The following is a 17,087-nucleotide window of genomic DNA, read 5'->3' as shown; positions in this document are numbered from 1 at the left end:
GTGTGACCTTTTGATTGTAAGGGCAACCTGCAGGAAGGGTGAGGCGATGCTGCTGCTTCTCTCCTATTACCTGCCCATACCTCCTGTCCATGCCAAGCTCATGCCCACCTACCTGCCGTCCCTGTGTCATGGTGGTGCCAAACCTTCCCCCTCCCGGCAGGCGGGGATGCTCAGACACCACCACGCCTACGAGACGTCCCATAAAGCCATGATGGAAGCCACTCACGTGACTCAGGCCCTCCAACAGTGCTGTCACCACAGTGTGATTTAAAATGTCTCCTATTCGTGTGGCCACTGAGCGGGGTTGTAAATGATGATACAATTATTCCAAATGCCATGAATCTGAGAGGATTTGAATCACTCCAGAGTGCAATTGTTTAAAAGCAAATCAGACGTGGCTGACCCCATTTCTTTACTTCCTAATTTTATGTACCATAAATTTAGCTCTTATGTAAGGCTGAGAGCCTGCAGTGCCATTGGATGTGCAGCATAACACTGAGCAAGGATCCCTGATCCACTTTGCTAATGTTGTGCTGAGCGTGCTATTAAAGAAATGAAATTCAGAAGATGAAGCACAAGTTATGGCCATCTTTACCCAGCTGCGTAAGCATACTTTTCTTCAAAGTGAGCTGCACATCTTGTTTAAAAAATATAAGGTGGTCTTGAGTGCAGGGTCATGCCAGCTGTATCGAATTAACTGTGTGTGCTGAATGCACAGTGCTCCTCAATAAACCATGTTGTCAACACCAGTGTTTTCCTACTGGTTTCCTTCTGGACAGCTCTAAGTGCTGCCAATTTTATTTTTTTTTTTATTTTTTGAGTTTTATTTTTTTGACAATGCTTGTCAAATATACTGGACTGGCAGCCTAGGAGGGTTTGTATGTCCACACACCTGTGGAGTAGGTACTGAGCAGATGAGAGCAGCGTGGAGTTCCTGTGCTGGCGACAACTTGTACCAGCAGCAGGACTCACCCATGGTCCCTGTGCATCCTCCTCCTCCTCTGTGCAGCTCCCTCCTGCCTGTCAGGTTTGTTTGTGAGTGGGGATGTAGATACCTGCCTGAAAGGACTGGCTGGGTGCCCCCAGCTTGCAGGAGCTTGCATAACATGCTGGCACGTTGCAGGGAGCATTTTGGCTGTTTTACATGATACGTTCATATCCAGGTAACGGCCCATTAGCGTGGATTTAATTTTAAAACCAGGGCATATGAAATATGAATTCAAATATATTTATTATTACTATTATTTTTTAAAGCATGATCATTTCTGTGTGGAAAGTTTCTAGTCTTTTTTTTTTTTTTTTTTTTTTCTCAGGAATTAGCCCTGCCTTGCAAGTAAATGATTCCCATGCTACCTGGAAAAGAAAGTCTCTCTTTGCTTGAAGGATTTTGCAATGAAAACAACCTCATTTTAGAAAAAGGGGAGAGACTTATATTAGAGAGGCTTTTTGTTTTTCTACTAACATTTCATAACTTCCTTAAGAGTGAAGACATCAGCACCTCACTTATAACTAACCGATCTAGGTGAATACAAATTGAACAGTTCAAAGATTTGTTTCAAAAACTGCCAGTGGCAGGAGGGGGTTGTTCTTTATTTTTATTTTTCCGGTGGATTCATATTTTATTTACATTTTGCATTTTTCATTCTAAATGGAGTAATAAAACCTTAAATGTTTTTTTCTGCCTCCCAGTTTCTCTTGCACTGCGGTTCTGACTGATGTAGCCAAGGCTGAGCTTCACCCTCTGAATAATGTATTAATTTCTCTTCAAGGAGTGGAAGTCTAGAGACTAATTTCTGTAAGTATTGTGCTTCTAGTTACCATCAACAGAAACATTTCATTCCAGCTGAATATCAGAAGGCAGCCTCAGATGTCTGTGTGCAATACACCACAATTTGCCTAGTGGAAGCTGTGCACCCACCTAAAAGCAGACTGGAGCGGAGGTTGTCCTGACTGGAACAGAAGGTTTCTGCCTGCTATTGCTGGGATATCTCACTGGTTTAGAGTTGTACGCTGCTCAGACTGGGGAAAAAAAATCACTATGAGCAAGCAACTGTAGGGAAGAGTTTTGTTGGTAGCAGAATCTGTTTTTCACTGCTGACTTGCTTTAAATTCAATAAAAATGTTACTTAAATGGAGTTAAATAGTACAGACAAGGGGGAACAATTAAAAACAATACTTAAAAAATAAAAATACTTAAGCCTATTTAATGTTTTTCTCCTGTTCTGATAGCTGAAGAGACCCAGCCTGCTCAGAATGACATATTGGCCTTGCTTTCGTGGACAGGTAACTCCAAGTCCCTGGAATTCTCAGGATGTGTGGGGAGTCCCTGGCAAGCCTCTCGCAGAGGAGCCCCAGGTTCCTGAGCCAGAATAAATTCCAGCAGGAGTCCGTATTAGAAAAACAGAGGCTTTCGGGCAAGAGTTAAATACTTTGTCTTTTGGATCAAACATACTTTTGATAAATCCTCAAAAACTGAAAATGAGAGACGCTGGGCAAATTAACAAATGACACTGCTGGCTATAGTTTTAGCAATGTCACTGTTTTGACAGACTCATTTTCTTTCACCCACTATGATTGATAAGTGTATCTGTCTGGGATTAGAGAAAGTTGCTAGGAAGGGAGTGCTTGAAGGTCAAATTGCTCTAAGGAGACATTATATTTTCCTGCCAGTTTCTTTGTTAGGGTCAAGGCTTTTTTTCCTTGCTTCTATAAAATGTAGAAAGCAATTAAGTTTGATTCATGCCATGAGCTACTTCTTTTAGTTTTGGTTGCCTCTAAGCATTCTAGCAGGAGAGAAAAACAAACCAACCCTGTCACTTGGTCTGCAATACTGAAAAAGAGCTTCCAACACAGTGGGTGACTTCTTTCTGCTCCAGAAAAGATGTTTTGTGCATCTTAATCTTTAAGTTACATTGAAAAACATATCAGTGCTGTGTAGTGCCATCCAGGTTAATGACTGAAAATTTCATCAGCAGGATGCACATGTGAGAAAGCTACTAAAATATTGCTTAACGAGGACAAAGTACCTGTACGTCACTAACATCAGGGTGTAGGGGGAAGCCATTCATTATTTTGCTGACAGTACAAGACCCCAGGAAGATATCGATATCTATGGCTTGACCACTACTTTGGTTTGCATGTGTGCAAAATAAAGGATTACAAGCAAAAGAGCAGGCCAAAACTCTGAGACAGCTATAATGCTGTTTCCCTTCTGTCCAATGTAGGAAATGCATTTCGTATGAAGGGCCAGCAGAAGGCTGTTCGTAGGCACTTTAATGTTTGGGGTGGATGATTAGAGCCAGTTGTCCTAGCTAGAGCTGGATGATGTGAAATAGTCCGTGACCATGGTCTTGGAAGCCAAGAGGGATGGTTGTGAAGAGGTAGCCAGTGATTTTCTCATGGGAGATCAGTAAAAAAAAGATCCAAATCTGTTGTTGTTGGTTTAGTTTGTTTCAGAAAGAAATGGGGGATTTGTTTTTCAGGAATCAGGAATGCCTGACTCAAGTCAGAGACAGGGGGGCACACCTGACGTTCATGCTTTACAGTTTTGGATAATTACTTTCTTTCTTTTGTTCATGGTACCTGCTTTTACTTGTTACTTCTTTCTCTTTCTTTCCTTTTTTTTTTTTTTTTTTTTTTTTTTAGTCCCCAGTAGTGCCCAATTCTTTCCATGTAGTCATTCCTTTTCCTTTCCCCAATTCTTCCTACTTTATGCTGGTTTCTGCCTAAAGCACCTGGGTAACTTCAGCTATTTATTTCTACAGCCTGATGGTTTGAGTGCCTTAACCAGAAGTTGCTTCCCCTGAATTAACACTGCCAGCTTGAGCCCAGAGCAGATTTTGGGACAGGCAAGACCAGGAGCAGGCTGCTGCTGGCTGGATTGCTAAATGAGCTGGGATTACAAAGCTGCATTTAGTGGATGCAGTCACTGAAAAATGGCAAACAGCAAGAAAGCCTTCAATTAAGAAATGTTAAGCACAATGACCCCTCAGCAGTGCAATCTTTGTATTAATGGGAAAGGGAAATTTTAAGTACCTGAGGCCACGCAAAGATTGGTATCAAGCCACCCTCCATGTTCATGGTACTGTGCCTAATGGCATCTGAAAACTGTAGAACAAAGCATCATTTTATCAGTTTACTTTGAAGCTATTTTTTTTTAGTCCAATTCTGTTGGAAATTGGAACTCGCTAGCTGAGGTCATTAGTGCCCAAAAGCTGTGGGCTGCTTGAAATGACTTTGAAGAGTTTGGTTCAGCCCAGTTCTGCTGTCAGCACAGCAGAGACGTCAAAGACAACCTAAACTGACATATCTGAGACTTTCCAACAAACTGCTAAGGACTGGGTCAAATTGGTGAATGGGAACCATTTTTCCTTCTGCAGTTAATTCCTGTTAATGCAGGGAGCGACTCATGGGCTCCTGAAGCAAGGTCCTCAGTGAGGTCCATGCAACCCTCTGAAATAGTTCAGTGTCTTAATATGTACAGAAGCAGGAGAGATGGGTTCAGCTCTTTTCCCTAATTAATCTACTTGAGGATCAGGTTATGCTGGAGGCATGAAGGAGGGATGCTGGAATATCCTCCTGTAGGAACATTTCTACTTTGAAAGAATATTTTATTATTTTCTGAGGCTGAAGTTTTGAGAATGACCTTGTCAGGTGGCTGTGGGAACATTTAGATCCCACTCTGTGAGTCACTGGGCTCTTATCTTAAAATGCTGTTTCCTTATTATAAAACAATGAAAACTTTGGGAGGCAGGGACAAAAAGCCTGTCTCAACTGGAAAGGTAATTCTCATCCAAGAAAGATTTGAGATTCATAGGACAACTTCATCAGAAAGGTTCAAAACATCCCCATGACCCAAGCATGGGGTTCGGGGCAGAAATAAGACTCCTTGCTCCTAGGCAGGGATGGGATCTGTGTGCAGCATTTTCCACTGAAGCTTTTCACAGCTCCTTTCTCCGTAAGTTTGCTTTTCTGAATACCAAAATTTGCTCATGACATTCATGGTCTAAGATGAGTGTTGTGAAATCTGCTGGGGTGATCCGAGTGTACTTCATGGGTCTATGCTCAAAATTAAACCTTTCTTTTTTTTTTTTTTTTTTTTTTTTTAAAAAAAAAAAAGCACAATGTTCAAACCCCTTTTGAGAAGCTGGACATTATGACTCACAACAGGAGATAGGGAGTGCTGGGCACTGCTGAAAAGCATCCCGAAGTTTCTGACAAATTTTAATTAAGAGACATGAAAAAGAAATTACAAACTCTGTGATGGTTGGTCTGGTGTAGATTTAAATACACTCATTGTAGGAGCTCAGACACATTTGTTTGAGTATTCTGTGTACTTCTGCTCTTTGGGAGGTGCCTGGTCTTCTCTTTGGGGTTATGTGGGGGCCACACTCTTCTGCTCACAGCAAGCTATGAGCCTGTCTCCTGGAAATAGCACTTCTGGTCTAGGTGCCAGTGCCAAAAGGCCTTTTCCAATTATCCTGCCTTTCAATGTGGGAAGACGGAGGATGTGGTAAAAGCTTTTGTTTGCATGAATTGAGCAGTACGTGCAAACACTTCTTTTGCCAGCAGTGAGAGCAAGAAGTCAATCTTAAAAAGTTTTCTTCTCTTATTTCATTTCTTTCCTTCTTTCTTCAAAACAAAGAATATTCTGAAGGTGCAGCTCTGTAGTGGAAACGTGCTGCTGGGAGCTGTTTGCATGGCCCCACGCGATGCTGCAGCGAGCCGAGCTGGATGTTTGCTTGATGTTAGCTTGGAGCTACCCCGAGCTTCCAGTTGGCTGGTGGATCCCCGCTGGTCACAGGCTGGTGCTTTTATAGCTCTGCGAGATACCACGGTGTGATTTGAAAGGGATGAAAGGTGTTAAGAGCACAATGGGATGCACACTCTGAAAAGCTGGATGGGAAAGCTGAGACTTTGAAGTGCAAAGAGGGTGAAATCATCCCTGTGTAGGGAACTTGAGAGAGTCGTGTGTACCATGTAAATTCCTGTTATACCATCAAAGTAAGGCTTAAGTTGAGCTTAAGTGACTGAGTCTCATGCGAGTGTTCTGCCTGCGGGTAAACTTTTACCCTGGCTGCTTATTTTTGGAAAATAAGCTGTTTAGAGGAAACTGGAAAACATGCTGCTAAGTCAGGCTATGAACAGGTATCTGTTACCCAGCTGCCCAAATCAGGACCCAAATCCATCCTTTAGCTCCTCAGCAGGGATGTTATCTCAGAGAGCGCTGAGACACTCTGCAGGCAGTTTTCTTTTCTGATGGACAAAGACCTGAGGAGTTACTGGGAGGAAAAAGGGGAGGGAGAGGGTGAAATACAGGGAGGCTGGGAGCAGGATGGAGAGCAGCGGCACCAGGCTGTGGCATGAACGACACCGACACCACCGGGCACCGACCAGCCACAGCAACCTGGGAGACTCAGGGGATGATGAGGGTCTTGCAGGGATGTTCATTTCTCTGGATTTTAGTTTGTTGTGTAGGGAGGTCAGGGCTGCAGCACAAAGGGGATTTCCTGAAACTATCCTTGCCAAAGGCCAGTAACTTGTGTCTTCAGAAGAGGGGTGAAAAACCCCACACGAAACTCTAGAATTAAGACAGGCACAAATCTGCAATGAGGATGAGTTTTGGCCAGTATTGTTTCTAAAAATGAACAAATTTCTTAGCTTCAGCATCCCAATAAATCCTTTGGAAGTGGGGTTTTCCCTCCCATCTTTAGAATGTTTTCTTTTAAAAAATAATGCATTTATTTATTCAAAGGACCAAAAACCTTATTTTTTCCGCAGAACCAGCCCTCCCCGAGTGGAGCTGTGTGTGGTGGTACCACGGGCAGTGTTCCTGGGGGCTGCTGCAATAAATCAGTCCTGCAGGCAGGGGCTGCAGCCCCCGTGCTGCAGTGCAAGGTGCCAGCAGCTGGTGTCATCCCCCTGCCGCTGTGCCTTCCTGCCTCAGCCTTTAAAGCACCGTTCTGTAATTTTTGCCTTGGAAGTAATGAAGCCTGACAGTGCTAGCTTGTGCATGATAACAGTCCCACACTGGTATCTTTTGAATCCTTCCTTGCCAGATTCATAAAGGAAGAATGACTTTTCCAAAGCGACAGTAAACATGTTTCATTTTATAAGACATTGTGGTTAACAGCCTGAAACAACAAAGTGTTTTTTTTTTTTTTTTTTTTTTTTTTTTTTTTTTTTTGAGCTATAACTAAACTAATTTGAGCTATATTAAAAGTGCTGATCTGGAAGCTAAGCCACTTTTTTGTAACACAGCAGGAAAACATATATGGTCTAACTCTCGCAGTTTGCACCGGGAGGAGGAAGCGAATGTTTGCAGTGTTTGTGGAGCAGCTGGATCCTGCACAGCATGGACTCCAACACAACAGAGCTGTGCAGTGCTGCCGATCCTGTGTGATCCCCAGGCTGATAGCGTGGTTTGAGGCTTTTAATGTTGTGCTTCCTGGGAAGGAAACCCTTAAAAGATGCTGCGTGGAAGGAATCTGCATGCAGTTAACAGCAACCTGCGAAGGATCAGGTGGTGGTGATTTTAGTGCCATGGGCTTGGGGGATTGACTTGAAACGATAAAAAGTCATGTGAGCTCCTGCTTACTGTCGGATAAGTACAGCTCAATTTGGCTGAAGTCAAGTGAGTTACTCCGGGACTACCTTAACGTAAATGAGAGAATAATTTGTCCCCTTAGGACTCTTGTGTGTTGCTTTGCATTTATTTCGTTTGATGATATTTTGTACTCATGATTTGCAAGTGTAAACGAGAGGGCACAGGGCAGGACGGCAGAGGGTCAGGGCCCCGCTTTGGGCATATCTGGGCTGGAGAGTTTGGTCCCTGTTTGCATTTAAGCGAGTTGATTGCTCGTTAACCTGAGTTTGCTAATGTGTGTAAGTGCTTGTCTAGCTCATCTACAGGCACTTGTTCCAGGATGCGATGCCGAGCTGGACTGGGTTACAGAGAGGCTAAGCCAGATGTTAGCTTGCATTGGCAGTCCCTAATTTCTGCCTAAGCTCTCCCAGCCATGGGGCTTCTCAACTGCTGCTGATTTTGAACTGTGCACTACTTAAAGGGTTTTTTAGGAACTGAATTAAACAAGAACAAACTAAATCATCTAGAAACATACTAAAAGAAGTCTCTAGTGACTTATTGAAAATAGCATAAGCAGACTGGGCTTGATTGCACCTTGTAGGCACACAGCTGCTTTGGGGGCTTCCCAGCAAGCTGGGGAAGCGTGTGTCCTATTGTGCTTCCTGAATTATGGTTTTAAAGAAAACACTGTGGATAAAAAAAACAAGCAAGCCAGTGTGGGGACAAAGCAGGAGGACAGCACTGGACTGCAGCACCAGTCCACAAGCACTCAGGTGCTCTGCCAGACCCTGCGAGGAGCCCTACTCTGGGGATGAGGTCTTGAGCCTTTGGTCTGAGCAGGTCCCCCTGGGGGCTGGGGGGGTGATGTGGTGACAGGTAAGTGCCTCTGCTCTGCTTTTCCTCCCTGTGTTGTCTTGGGTGGTGTGGGACATAGCACTGGCACTTCTGCAGTGACTGATTACCCACCTGCCAGCCTCTGTTCACACCCTGCACACTTGCAGGGGCACTTAGAGGAGCTCAGTGCTGGCACTAGCATTGCTGGAAAAGCCATGAGCACAGCTACGCTGCTGCAGGGGGGCCCGTACCATGCAGGAACAGATTTTTAGGGCAGACAAACACACGTACCACACAGGATGAGGCGTGGGGCAGAGCAGCCCCTGCAACCCCTGCCCTGCAGCCAGCTCAGGCTTGCAGGGCTGGCAGCTCGCACTGTGCTGTATGTACCACATCTGTCAGCGCTGCATCGGGAGCTCAACACCCTTTGGTTTGCAGCAATGGCCTCTCTGTTGGCAGCTCGTGCTGCCAGAGCCTCTGTTCTGCAAACTGACAAGGTAACAGGTAAAGTTTTCCATCCGGCGCTTCCCGTGAATTCATTTTACTTTGAAGGGCATGAGAAAGCAACAAAAGGTTAGAGGAGACGATGACATTTTTTAAACCGAAAATGTAATTGCAATTTTCCTCTGAGGCTTGTAAATATTCTTTCAACTATAAATAGGCTATTTCCATCACTTTTATAAGGCTCTTAATTCATTTATCAGTGATCATGGTAAATGCAGCTCCACACCTTTCTGACACGCTCAACGTGGTCTCCTTGAGGTGCAGCACACAGGACTTGGCAGGAGCGGATCTTTGCAGATGGGACAGGGAGAAGGGAAAGCATATTTTTCAACCACAGTTTATTTTCCTGCCCTACAATTTAGTAGCCACCAACAGAGAGCTTAATATGCAAGGGTGTTTTTCACGTCCCCAGAAAAGATGCTCCCTCTGCAACTGCAGCATGCATTTAGGTTTTTGTCTGTTGGCACAACAGCTGTAAAAGTTTTTGATGCACTGGGGCCATCAGAGAAGAGATTGATACCATGTAGAGCTGTCAATGCTGGTTATAGAAAAGTAACATTGTGAGCGAGGAAAAGCAGAAGGTGGTTTTAAGAATATCCTGGGGAAGGTTTATGAGCTGAGAACATTAGGTTGGAGCCCAGACAGGGTGCTGCTTTATCAGCCCCTTGGTCCTGGGGCCTATTTTCTCAGGGCTCTGCTCTTTCTCTGGGGTTGAACACACACCAGGGCCATGGCACTGTGTTGCACTGCTCAGTGAGATGTTGTGCCTTGAGACGGGCAGAGCCCCAAAAGGTCTTTGGATGTGCTTCACATCCCTAGGTGCTGCTGTGTTTGTTCTGCAGTGCCCTGCAGGACAGAGCTGCCCTGGGAATTATTAGCAAGGGCTGTGTGTGTGTGTGTTTAGGATTTGGTTTGAATTTCTGCTTTTTTATTGTTCAATCACCATCTTGTACCTTTAAGCACCTTTCACTTTTAAAACCTGAACTAGTACTTGAAATACTGCTATTAATTTTGCTTTTATTTTTTGTTTGTTTTAAATACAAAAAACAATGGAGAAAATGACAAACTAGGTGTGAAGTATTTGTGAAAATACAAAACGGCATGCTATAAAGAGTGTGGCAAAACAATACTTGATTAATAACAGCTATAACCATAAAACCATCAATTGGTTAAGAGTCTCTTAGCCTTATGATTAATAGTTCACTCAAAATCTTAACAGAAAGACTGCAAAATTAATCTTAAAAATGTAATGCTGTAGATGATTTGCTGAAAAACTGTTGTTGAAATAGCTTTAAAATAGTTTATATGTTAAAAGCTACAGTAGATTAAAGGCTTTGGGTAGAAATCCATGTATATTTTGGCATTTAGGTATAGAGACATAGGACTACTTGTAGCCCAAAGTGCGAAATGAGTGTAAGGTGAGAGAGCACGGAAACATTTTACGGCTCCTTAGCTTCAAAGTGCTAAAAATCCACCCGAAGAGGCACCCGCTGTGTGGCTGGCATTTGCATGCAATTCCATATTCATGCACCCTCTTCTTTCCAAGTGCTGCATTCAGCCCCCATTAAAAGGGAGCTAGGTGAGTCTTAGCGCCCTTGGTTCCTTAGCATAAGAATATTATTCTTGTCCCCAGCACTCCCTCTCCATGCGTGCCTGAAGCTCCCCCAGGAGAGATGGGCATCCAAAGCACCAAGTGATTCTAGCCCTGCCCGTGCCTTGGTGGCCGTCTGGCCTGAAGCTTGAAATCCTTTTGTTCGTAAAGCTTGGTTTTAGCTTTTTTTTTTTTTTTTTTTTTTTCTTAAAGAACTTGAAGGGAACAGAACTTACAGTTCTTGCAGGTTTTGATGATGATTACTTAGACTTTTTAGCAAGATTCTTTAAACGTGGTGGCTCATGCTCATATTTAGGAGTATAATGCAGAGCCTAAGACCATAACAGCAAGTGCTGTTCCAAAGTAGTTTAAAAATCCTCTTGGGAAAAGTATCTCCCACCCCAGACGGTCCCTATATTTATTGTCATTACAGCATCATTCCCCACAGAAGAATGTGATTCCTCTTGAGAAATAAAACCCCAGAACCTGACACTGGGCCTGCCATTCTGCAGTCGGTGTGGCTGTTGTACATTTGCTCACTGAAGCCTCTGGAGCCGTGGACAAGAGCTGGTTTTGTCCTCAGACCTCTTGCTGACCGAGTAACCTGCAGTGACAGCATGCAGCAGCGTTTATGTGATTATGGGATTCAGAGATGTCTTAAGACAGCTGATATCAGTTAAAGAGGAGAAGCTAAATCTCCACGTTCTCTTTTCATCAGAATCCACACATGAAAATAAAAATAATGATACACCGAGTTCCCTGAAGAAAAGCAATAATCCAGTATTTAAAATCTAATCTGCACTTTAATTAGTGTTGTCTCTTGTAAGGAGAGGGAAAACAAACTGCGTGCAGCCTGACAAGGCACACGCCACCTCTGAGCCTGATGCAATTTAAACTGTCAAGTTATGAAGCACGGGAGGGAAAATTGGATGTAATGAAATGTAAGGAGATGGCACCGGCGACAGCAATGCTGCGATGCAGCTCAGCTTGCCACAGGAGGCCCTGCTGGAGAAGGCAGAATTTCTAAAAGCAAAGACCAAAGTGGTGCTGCCCGTAGGACCCCTGCCACATGTGTGTGCTCGTTCCTCCTGTGTGGAGGAAAGCACGGCTCTGGTTCTCCCTGAGGGCAGGATGCTGCCTTATTTATTTCTGCTGTTTCCCATCTCTCTTCCATATGCAGCACAGGTGTGAGCTAAATGATAATTTTGACCACTGTAAGTTTTTCTCAGAATATTTTTTTTTAAATAAAATTTCCAAAATCATTTTATTTTATGGTTGTTATCTTTTTGTCATATGCTGCTGCTTTTAGCAGCTTGTTAATCCATTTCTCTTCTCTAAGCTTTTCATTTATATGCTATAATTCAGTTTAGCAATGTAATGTCTTTTATGATAATCCATTTAATAACCCTGCAAGAAACATCTCAAATGTTGGACATTTGTTCCAGTGAGCACAATGTATTAAGTCTTAATCTGAAGGTATTTTAGGTTATAAAGTGACACTAGAGAACCCAGTAGTCTCACAATTGATATACTTGGCATAAAACTGCACCTCATTATTTTACTGAACTTCCTCAACCTGAAAACAAAGAGCCCATGCACTTGCGCTATCACACTTAGCTGATAAATGTCTCCTCCACCTAAATTTTGATATATTCTGTTTCTGGTCATGGAAGGTGGTGATGGATGCACTTTTCTCCCCACGTGTGTCTGATTTTCTTGAGTACTTGTGGTCTGGTTTCAGTGAGTAACTCTGGTGCCCTGATGTGCTCCTGGATGCAGACCTTGGGGGTCAGATATCTACAGAGCAGGTGCAGAGGGATGGCCTAGGAAGGACAGCAAATGTGTAGAGCTGCTGAAGAGTGGGAGATAAACTCGCCTGAACAAAAGGATCATGTCTTACTGTTGGTTTTATAAAACCTTAACCTTAAAATATGCAAATTATACTATATTATTTGAAATTAATTGGTTTGTATACCTGTGTCTTGCATAGTATTTCAGCTTTTAGAGTCTGCTTGCTAGGGCTCTGCTGCCCGCACGATGAATTTCAAAACTTAAATGTGTTCCAGAGTGAGCTGGGCAAGGATTCGTCTCAGCTTCTTACATGTTTATGGCAGTCAGCATTGGGCATTTTAGCTAATAATTCATCTAGATTGTGGTGATATCCTCGCTCAGCCTGCACCACGCTCAATGTCAGCATTAAGCAGTGTCCACTATAATCTTTTTTAATAGCTTGAACTACATCAATTTTTATTCCTGTACTGTTGATAAGCTCCCTTAACTCAATTCATCAGAGTTTATGAACACATCCTTCATCTCTTGACTTGTCATTGAAGTGCCTTTTTTTAAAAAAATGAAAAATATAATAGCAACTGAACATCAACACAAGTATGCTGTAGCTGTACTCCATGCCTTAAAAGGATGTTGTACAGCTACATCTTAAAAGTTTCAGTGTATCCTACTCTACTGAATCTTGTTGGATTTAGTGAGTGTTCTTTTTTGCTTTGTATTGGGTATTTTGTATTTTGTCCATTAGCTAATTAATAGTTAAAGCAAACTTTGTGGAATTATATATTTAATAGTTGGATTTTAATTAAGCAGAACGGTAAAAGAAGCATTTTATTGTGGATACATTTTGATGAACCGTGTGTCCAGTAATTCCCTTAATGTAGGAGGATTCATTTCTTCAAGAGAATTTCTTTTGGAGAAGAAAACACAAACAAATAGTATAAACTTGTAGTCTGCAGAATACTGGCCAGAAAGCATCCAGCCTGCTTTACATGCCTCCCAGTGCTAATTAGGAAACCAAATTTTTGTCTATATAAACACAATAATAGCTTTGTGTAAGCAGGTTCTCAATGTGTGAAATACCTTTCTAGCTGAAACAGCTGTTAATTTCTGGGTCTCTTTTTTGTGCTTTTTCCCTTAAAGAGAATTTGCAAAAATGAAGTTATAAACATATGGTCGAAGTTTTAAGTGCTTTTGAAGCACAATTTTATAGCTAATGCCTTCTTTCCGGTGAAGATGTAGGCTGTTACTCCAATGGATGCATCTCCAGGAAAGGTTACAGACTCGTCAGCGTGCACATTAGCAGTGCACTTCTCCACATGCTCCGAAGGGGAATGCTGGAGCTGTTCCCAAGGACGGGAAAAGCAACAGGAACTCGGGGGCTCTGTGCAAAGTGACAATGGAAGAAATGCCAATTTATCAACTTCCCTGGGGCCGAGGCAGTTTGATTTCCTGGGCAAGTGCCTGCACTTAAATCATGGCTGATATAGTGTTGCTGCACACATAAAGGTAAAATTTACTCTCTTGTCAATAGGCATTGAACTTCTCAACCCTCATCCTGTGATTATGCACCAAAATATATAATATGAAAAAACTTCCATTTATGTTAGAAAACAAGTTAGATTTTGTATACTTTGATAAAATATGACTTAAGACCATTAGTTGATTTGACCCTTAATTGACTGAAGATTTTAGTGTGTCAGGTGTGGATTGGGTTTGGAAATTTTTGATTTTTTCTTTTGGAAAATGCTCACTTGTCAAAACCAAAAAAAAACTGCCCATAGTGATTTGATTAATCCTTCCATGTGAATTACATCTGAAATCTGCTTGCCTTCACCCTAGGCTCATATGCTTGTGCCATGTTTGTGGCCAAACAGAAAGGTCTGGCTCTCCAGCTCCCTGCAGAGGTCCTGGTCAGCATGTGAAGTTTCCAGGCAAATCCCTGGGAAAAACTGAAATCCACAACTTGATGATAGATGTGGCTCTCCATGAGGATAGAAACTCTAACCTCCACAGCTGATCACAGGGCAAATATACCTTGAAGCCTAGGAGGTGGGTTGGCATTGTTTTGGCTGATTGGGTGTTTCTTTGAGGTGATTTGCCTCCTGTATTTTCATCCTGTATTTTGCATTTATTTTGCATCCTGTATTTTCTAAACATGAAAAATGTTGCATTGGCCTGGTGAGTCCCAGTCCTCATACAGAGGAAAGCCTCAGCATACTAGTAAGACCACAAAAAGTAGTGTTTATACATTCAATGCGTCTTCCTTCCTCCAGATTTTCTGTACAGTTATCCATCTTCTGCTCATGAAAGGCTTGGCAATATTAGCAGTTTGTTTTCGGAGGCAACATAATTGCAGGATAAACAGAATTATTATATTGAAGGTATGTGAGCAAATGATTTTTCAGTAGAATTTTTGAAAGAGTTTTGACATTGAAAGCAACTGTTCTAAAATATTTTATATATGTATTTTTTAATCTAAATATTTACAAGAAAATATCTCTGCTTTATTCTGAACAACCACTTATATTGAAAGGATTACTGTTTCTGAAGAACAGGGAAGTATGAAAACTGTGAGTGTGTTTCTGGTTTGTAGTCTCAGAAGAGCAAATGAAATTATCTCGAAATAACTCTTTACTACAGTCAAAAATGGGCATTAAGTGCAGTTTCTACCAGAAGCTGGGCTTCCCTGTTCAAGCATCCCTGTTTGGCTTGTTGTTTGATTTGCTCTCACTCTGATTAAACTTGAGTGGGATTGTGGTCTTACGTGAGTAAATATTGCTCAATATAAGAGCCGTAGTTTCAGGTCCCTTTTTAAAAGACTGAGCTATGCTGCTATGCAGGTCTCAGTCAGGTTTCTAAGATAATAAGAGAAAGGTTCAAGTATTTTGCTGTTCAGTGTGAGTTGCATCTAGTGTCCTTTGGCAGTGCTTTATACACAAGAGCCTTGTGCGTGCTTTGGGTCTCTTGTCTGCAGTGATCTGTGCAAAATGCTTTGTGGGCCCGAGCTATTAGCAATCTAAATTCTCTCTGCTGTCATATTTATCACTCCTTATTAATGTGCCTTAAGGAAAACCAGTGCAGATAGTGCTTTTTTTTTTTTTTTTTTTTTTTTTTTTTTTGGACTTGGAGCCTGCCCTTGTTTGGCTCGTATGAGAGTTTTTAGGCGGAGGAGGGAGGGTTCTTGCTTGACAGAAGTCGACTTCAGAAGCGCTGCCGAAGGCTGCATTATCAGCTCTAAGCACTTTTCTAGATCTCTCTTACTGTCACTATTTACATTAAAACAATGAACCATTTTTCCCAAAGAAGTCTCATACAAGGTATGACCTTGCTTTCCAGCAAGTATAAGCATAGTTTGGCGCTGCATTGAAGAACCCTTTCTCGAGGTATCCCAGGGCAGTTCTGTACTGTAGCTACTCATTTTAATTCAACTTTCACAGTGACCTTTTCCAAGACAAAAATAGCCCTTTATCATTCTTTCACCCCTTGATTCTCTGTTCCTCTGACCCATGTTTAATGCTCAGCTGCTTCCCTCTATCTACTAAATCTCAGAGGTATTCACCTCTGTAGCACTGCCTACAGCAAAAATTGCTGGAGAAGACTAGGACCAGTGTACAGTGGTTGTAAATTTTCCCTTGTGAGTATGAATATGTCCAGTCTCTGCAGCTACCAATTTGGCTTCATCCATCCCCAGGGGAATGTCACGTAAGAAATACAAGAAAAGTTTGTCTGGAAGTTGCCTAGACTCTCCATGTGGCTTACTCAAACTCAACCAACTGAGTCGTATTAACAAAGCTCATTTAAAAAAAATAATTCATTAAGAGCCCCCCAGGGCTTGATTCCGCTTCCACTAGCATTTTTGATTAACAGGAAAAATAACTCGGATTAAGTTGATGGAGTTACACTGGTCTAAATCAATACAGGAATAAAATGACCCTTCTTTACTTTACTTGAAATTAATGTAATGTTATGCCAGATTTCATTTGTTCTTTTTATGAACTGTGTTTAGCTTCCGTGGGAGAGAAGCGAGGGAATGCAGATTTTGAAGGACTGTTAAGTTATAATACTATGATTTTCCCAAGAGATGGCCATTCTGAAATGAGCAGTTGTTTATAGGCAGCTTTCTTTGCCAATTTTTGTGACTTAATTTTTAACTTGGAGCAGCAGCTGTATTTTTCCCAGCTTCCTAAGCCTGCCTAAATGAGCTAAGAACTGGGGAGAATCCCTTAAAATTTTTTTTTAAAGAACTAGATTTAAGCCTTGGAATTAGATCCCAATTTGACAAATGAGACCACTAGAAAAATGAAAATATCTTGAGTCAGATGAAACATCCCTAACTTGAGTCTATAAATCCACATGATTGCTACTTCTGTTTCAGGGCTGTGAACAGGGCAATGGACTTGGCTTGTTGTTTAAGGACGTGGAGCTCCTGCAGTGCTTCGTAGCTGGGAGCTGCAGCCCACTGGCACATAGCTGCAGCCTTTGGGGACACAGAGAAAATGGGAAGAGTAGTGAGAAAGACGCAGGTCTTCCATGAGCTAAGAGAGAAGGAGGTAGGTTGTTTGTCCTGGAGTTTGTCTTCCAGCATGTGCTCGTGCTTGCAGGGCCCTTTAGAGCTAGGACAGTGCCTCTCCTCTGCTGTATCTGTGGTAGCATCAGAGATCATCCCACCTCCTGGGAATGCCATAAAAGAGGTGAGGGCTGGATACAGGCCTAAGATCTGTTTTGAAGTCAAAGTCTTTCTAGATGGTAACCCCAGATCACCCATCTTTTAGAGCAACGGTGAGA

At 42.4% G+C, this 17,087-nt stretch overlaps 1 long non-coding RNA gene across 14 annotated transcripts in view; it reads left to right on the top strand.

Annotated features, from left to right (window-relative positions):
* Nucleotides 1-17,087, top strand: part of LOC311441673 — a 149,127-nt gene that overhangs the window by 68,437 nt on the left and 63,603 nt on the right. For 9 of the 14 annotated variants that reach the window (XR_014696130.1, XR_014696131.1, XR_014696132.1 and 6 more), the window contains exon 3: nucleotides 1,690-1,795. This is a non-coding gene — a long non-coding RNA (uncharacterized lncRNA). Of the gene's footprint in view, nucleotides 1-1,689; nucleotides 2,203-2,229; nucleotides 2,949-10,947; nucleotides 11,777-17,087 lie in introns of those variants that run through there. The other 5 variants (XR_014696139.1, XR_014696140.1, XR_014696141.1 and 2 more) reach the window with 5 other exon arrangements.

The sequence above is a fragment of the Aythya ferina genome (assembly GCF_964211825.1).
Source record: "Aythya ferina genome assembly, chromosome: 9".
Taxonomy (NCBI): domain Eukaryota; kingdom Metazoa; phylum Chordata; class Aves; order Anseriformes; family Anatidae; genus Aythya; species Aythya ferina.
The sequence above is the reverse complement of the archived record's forward strand: the minus strand, read 5'-3'. Positions and strand labels throughout refer to the sequence as shown.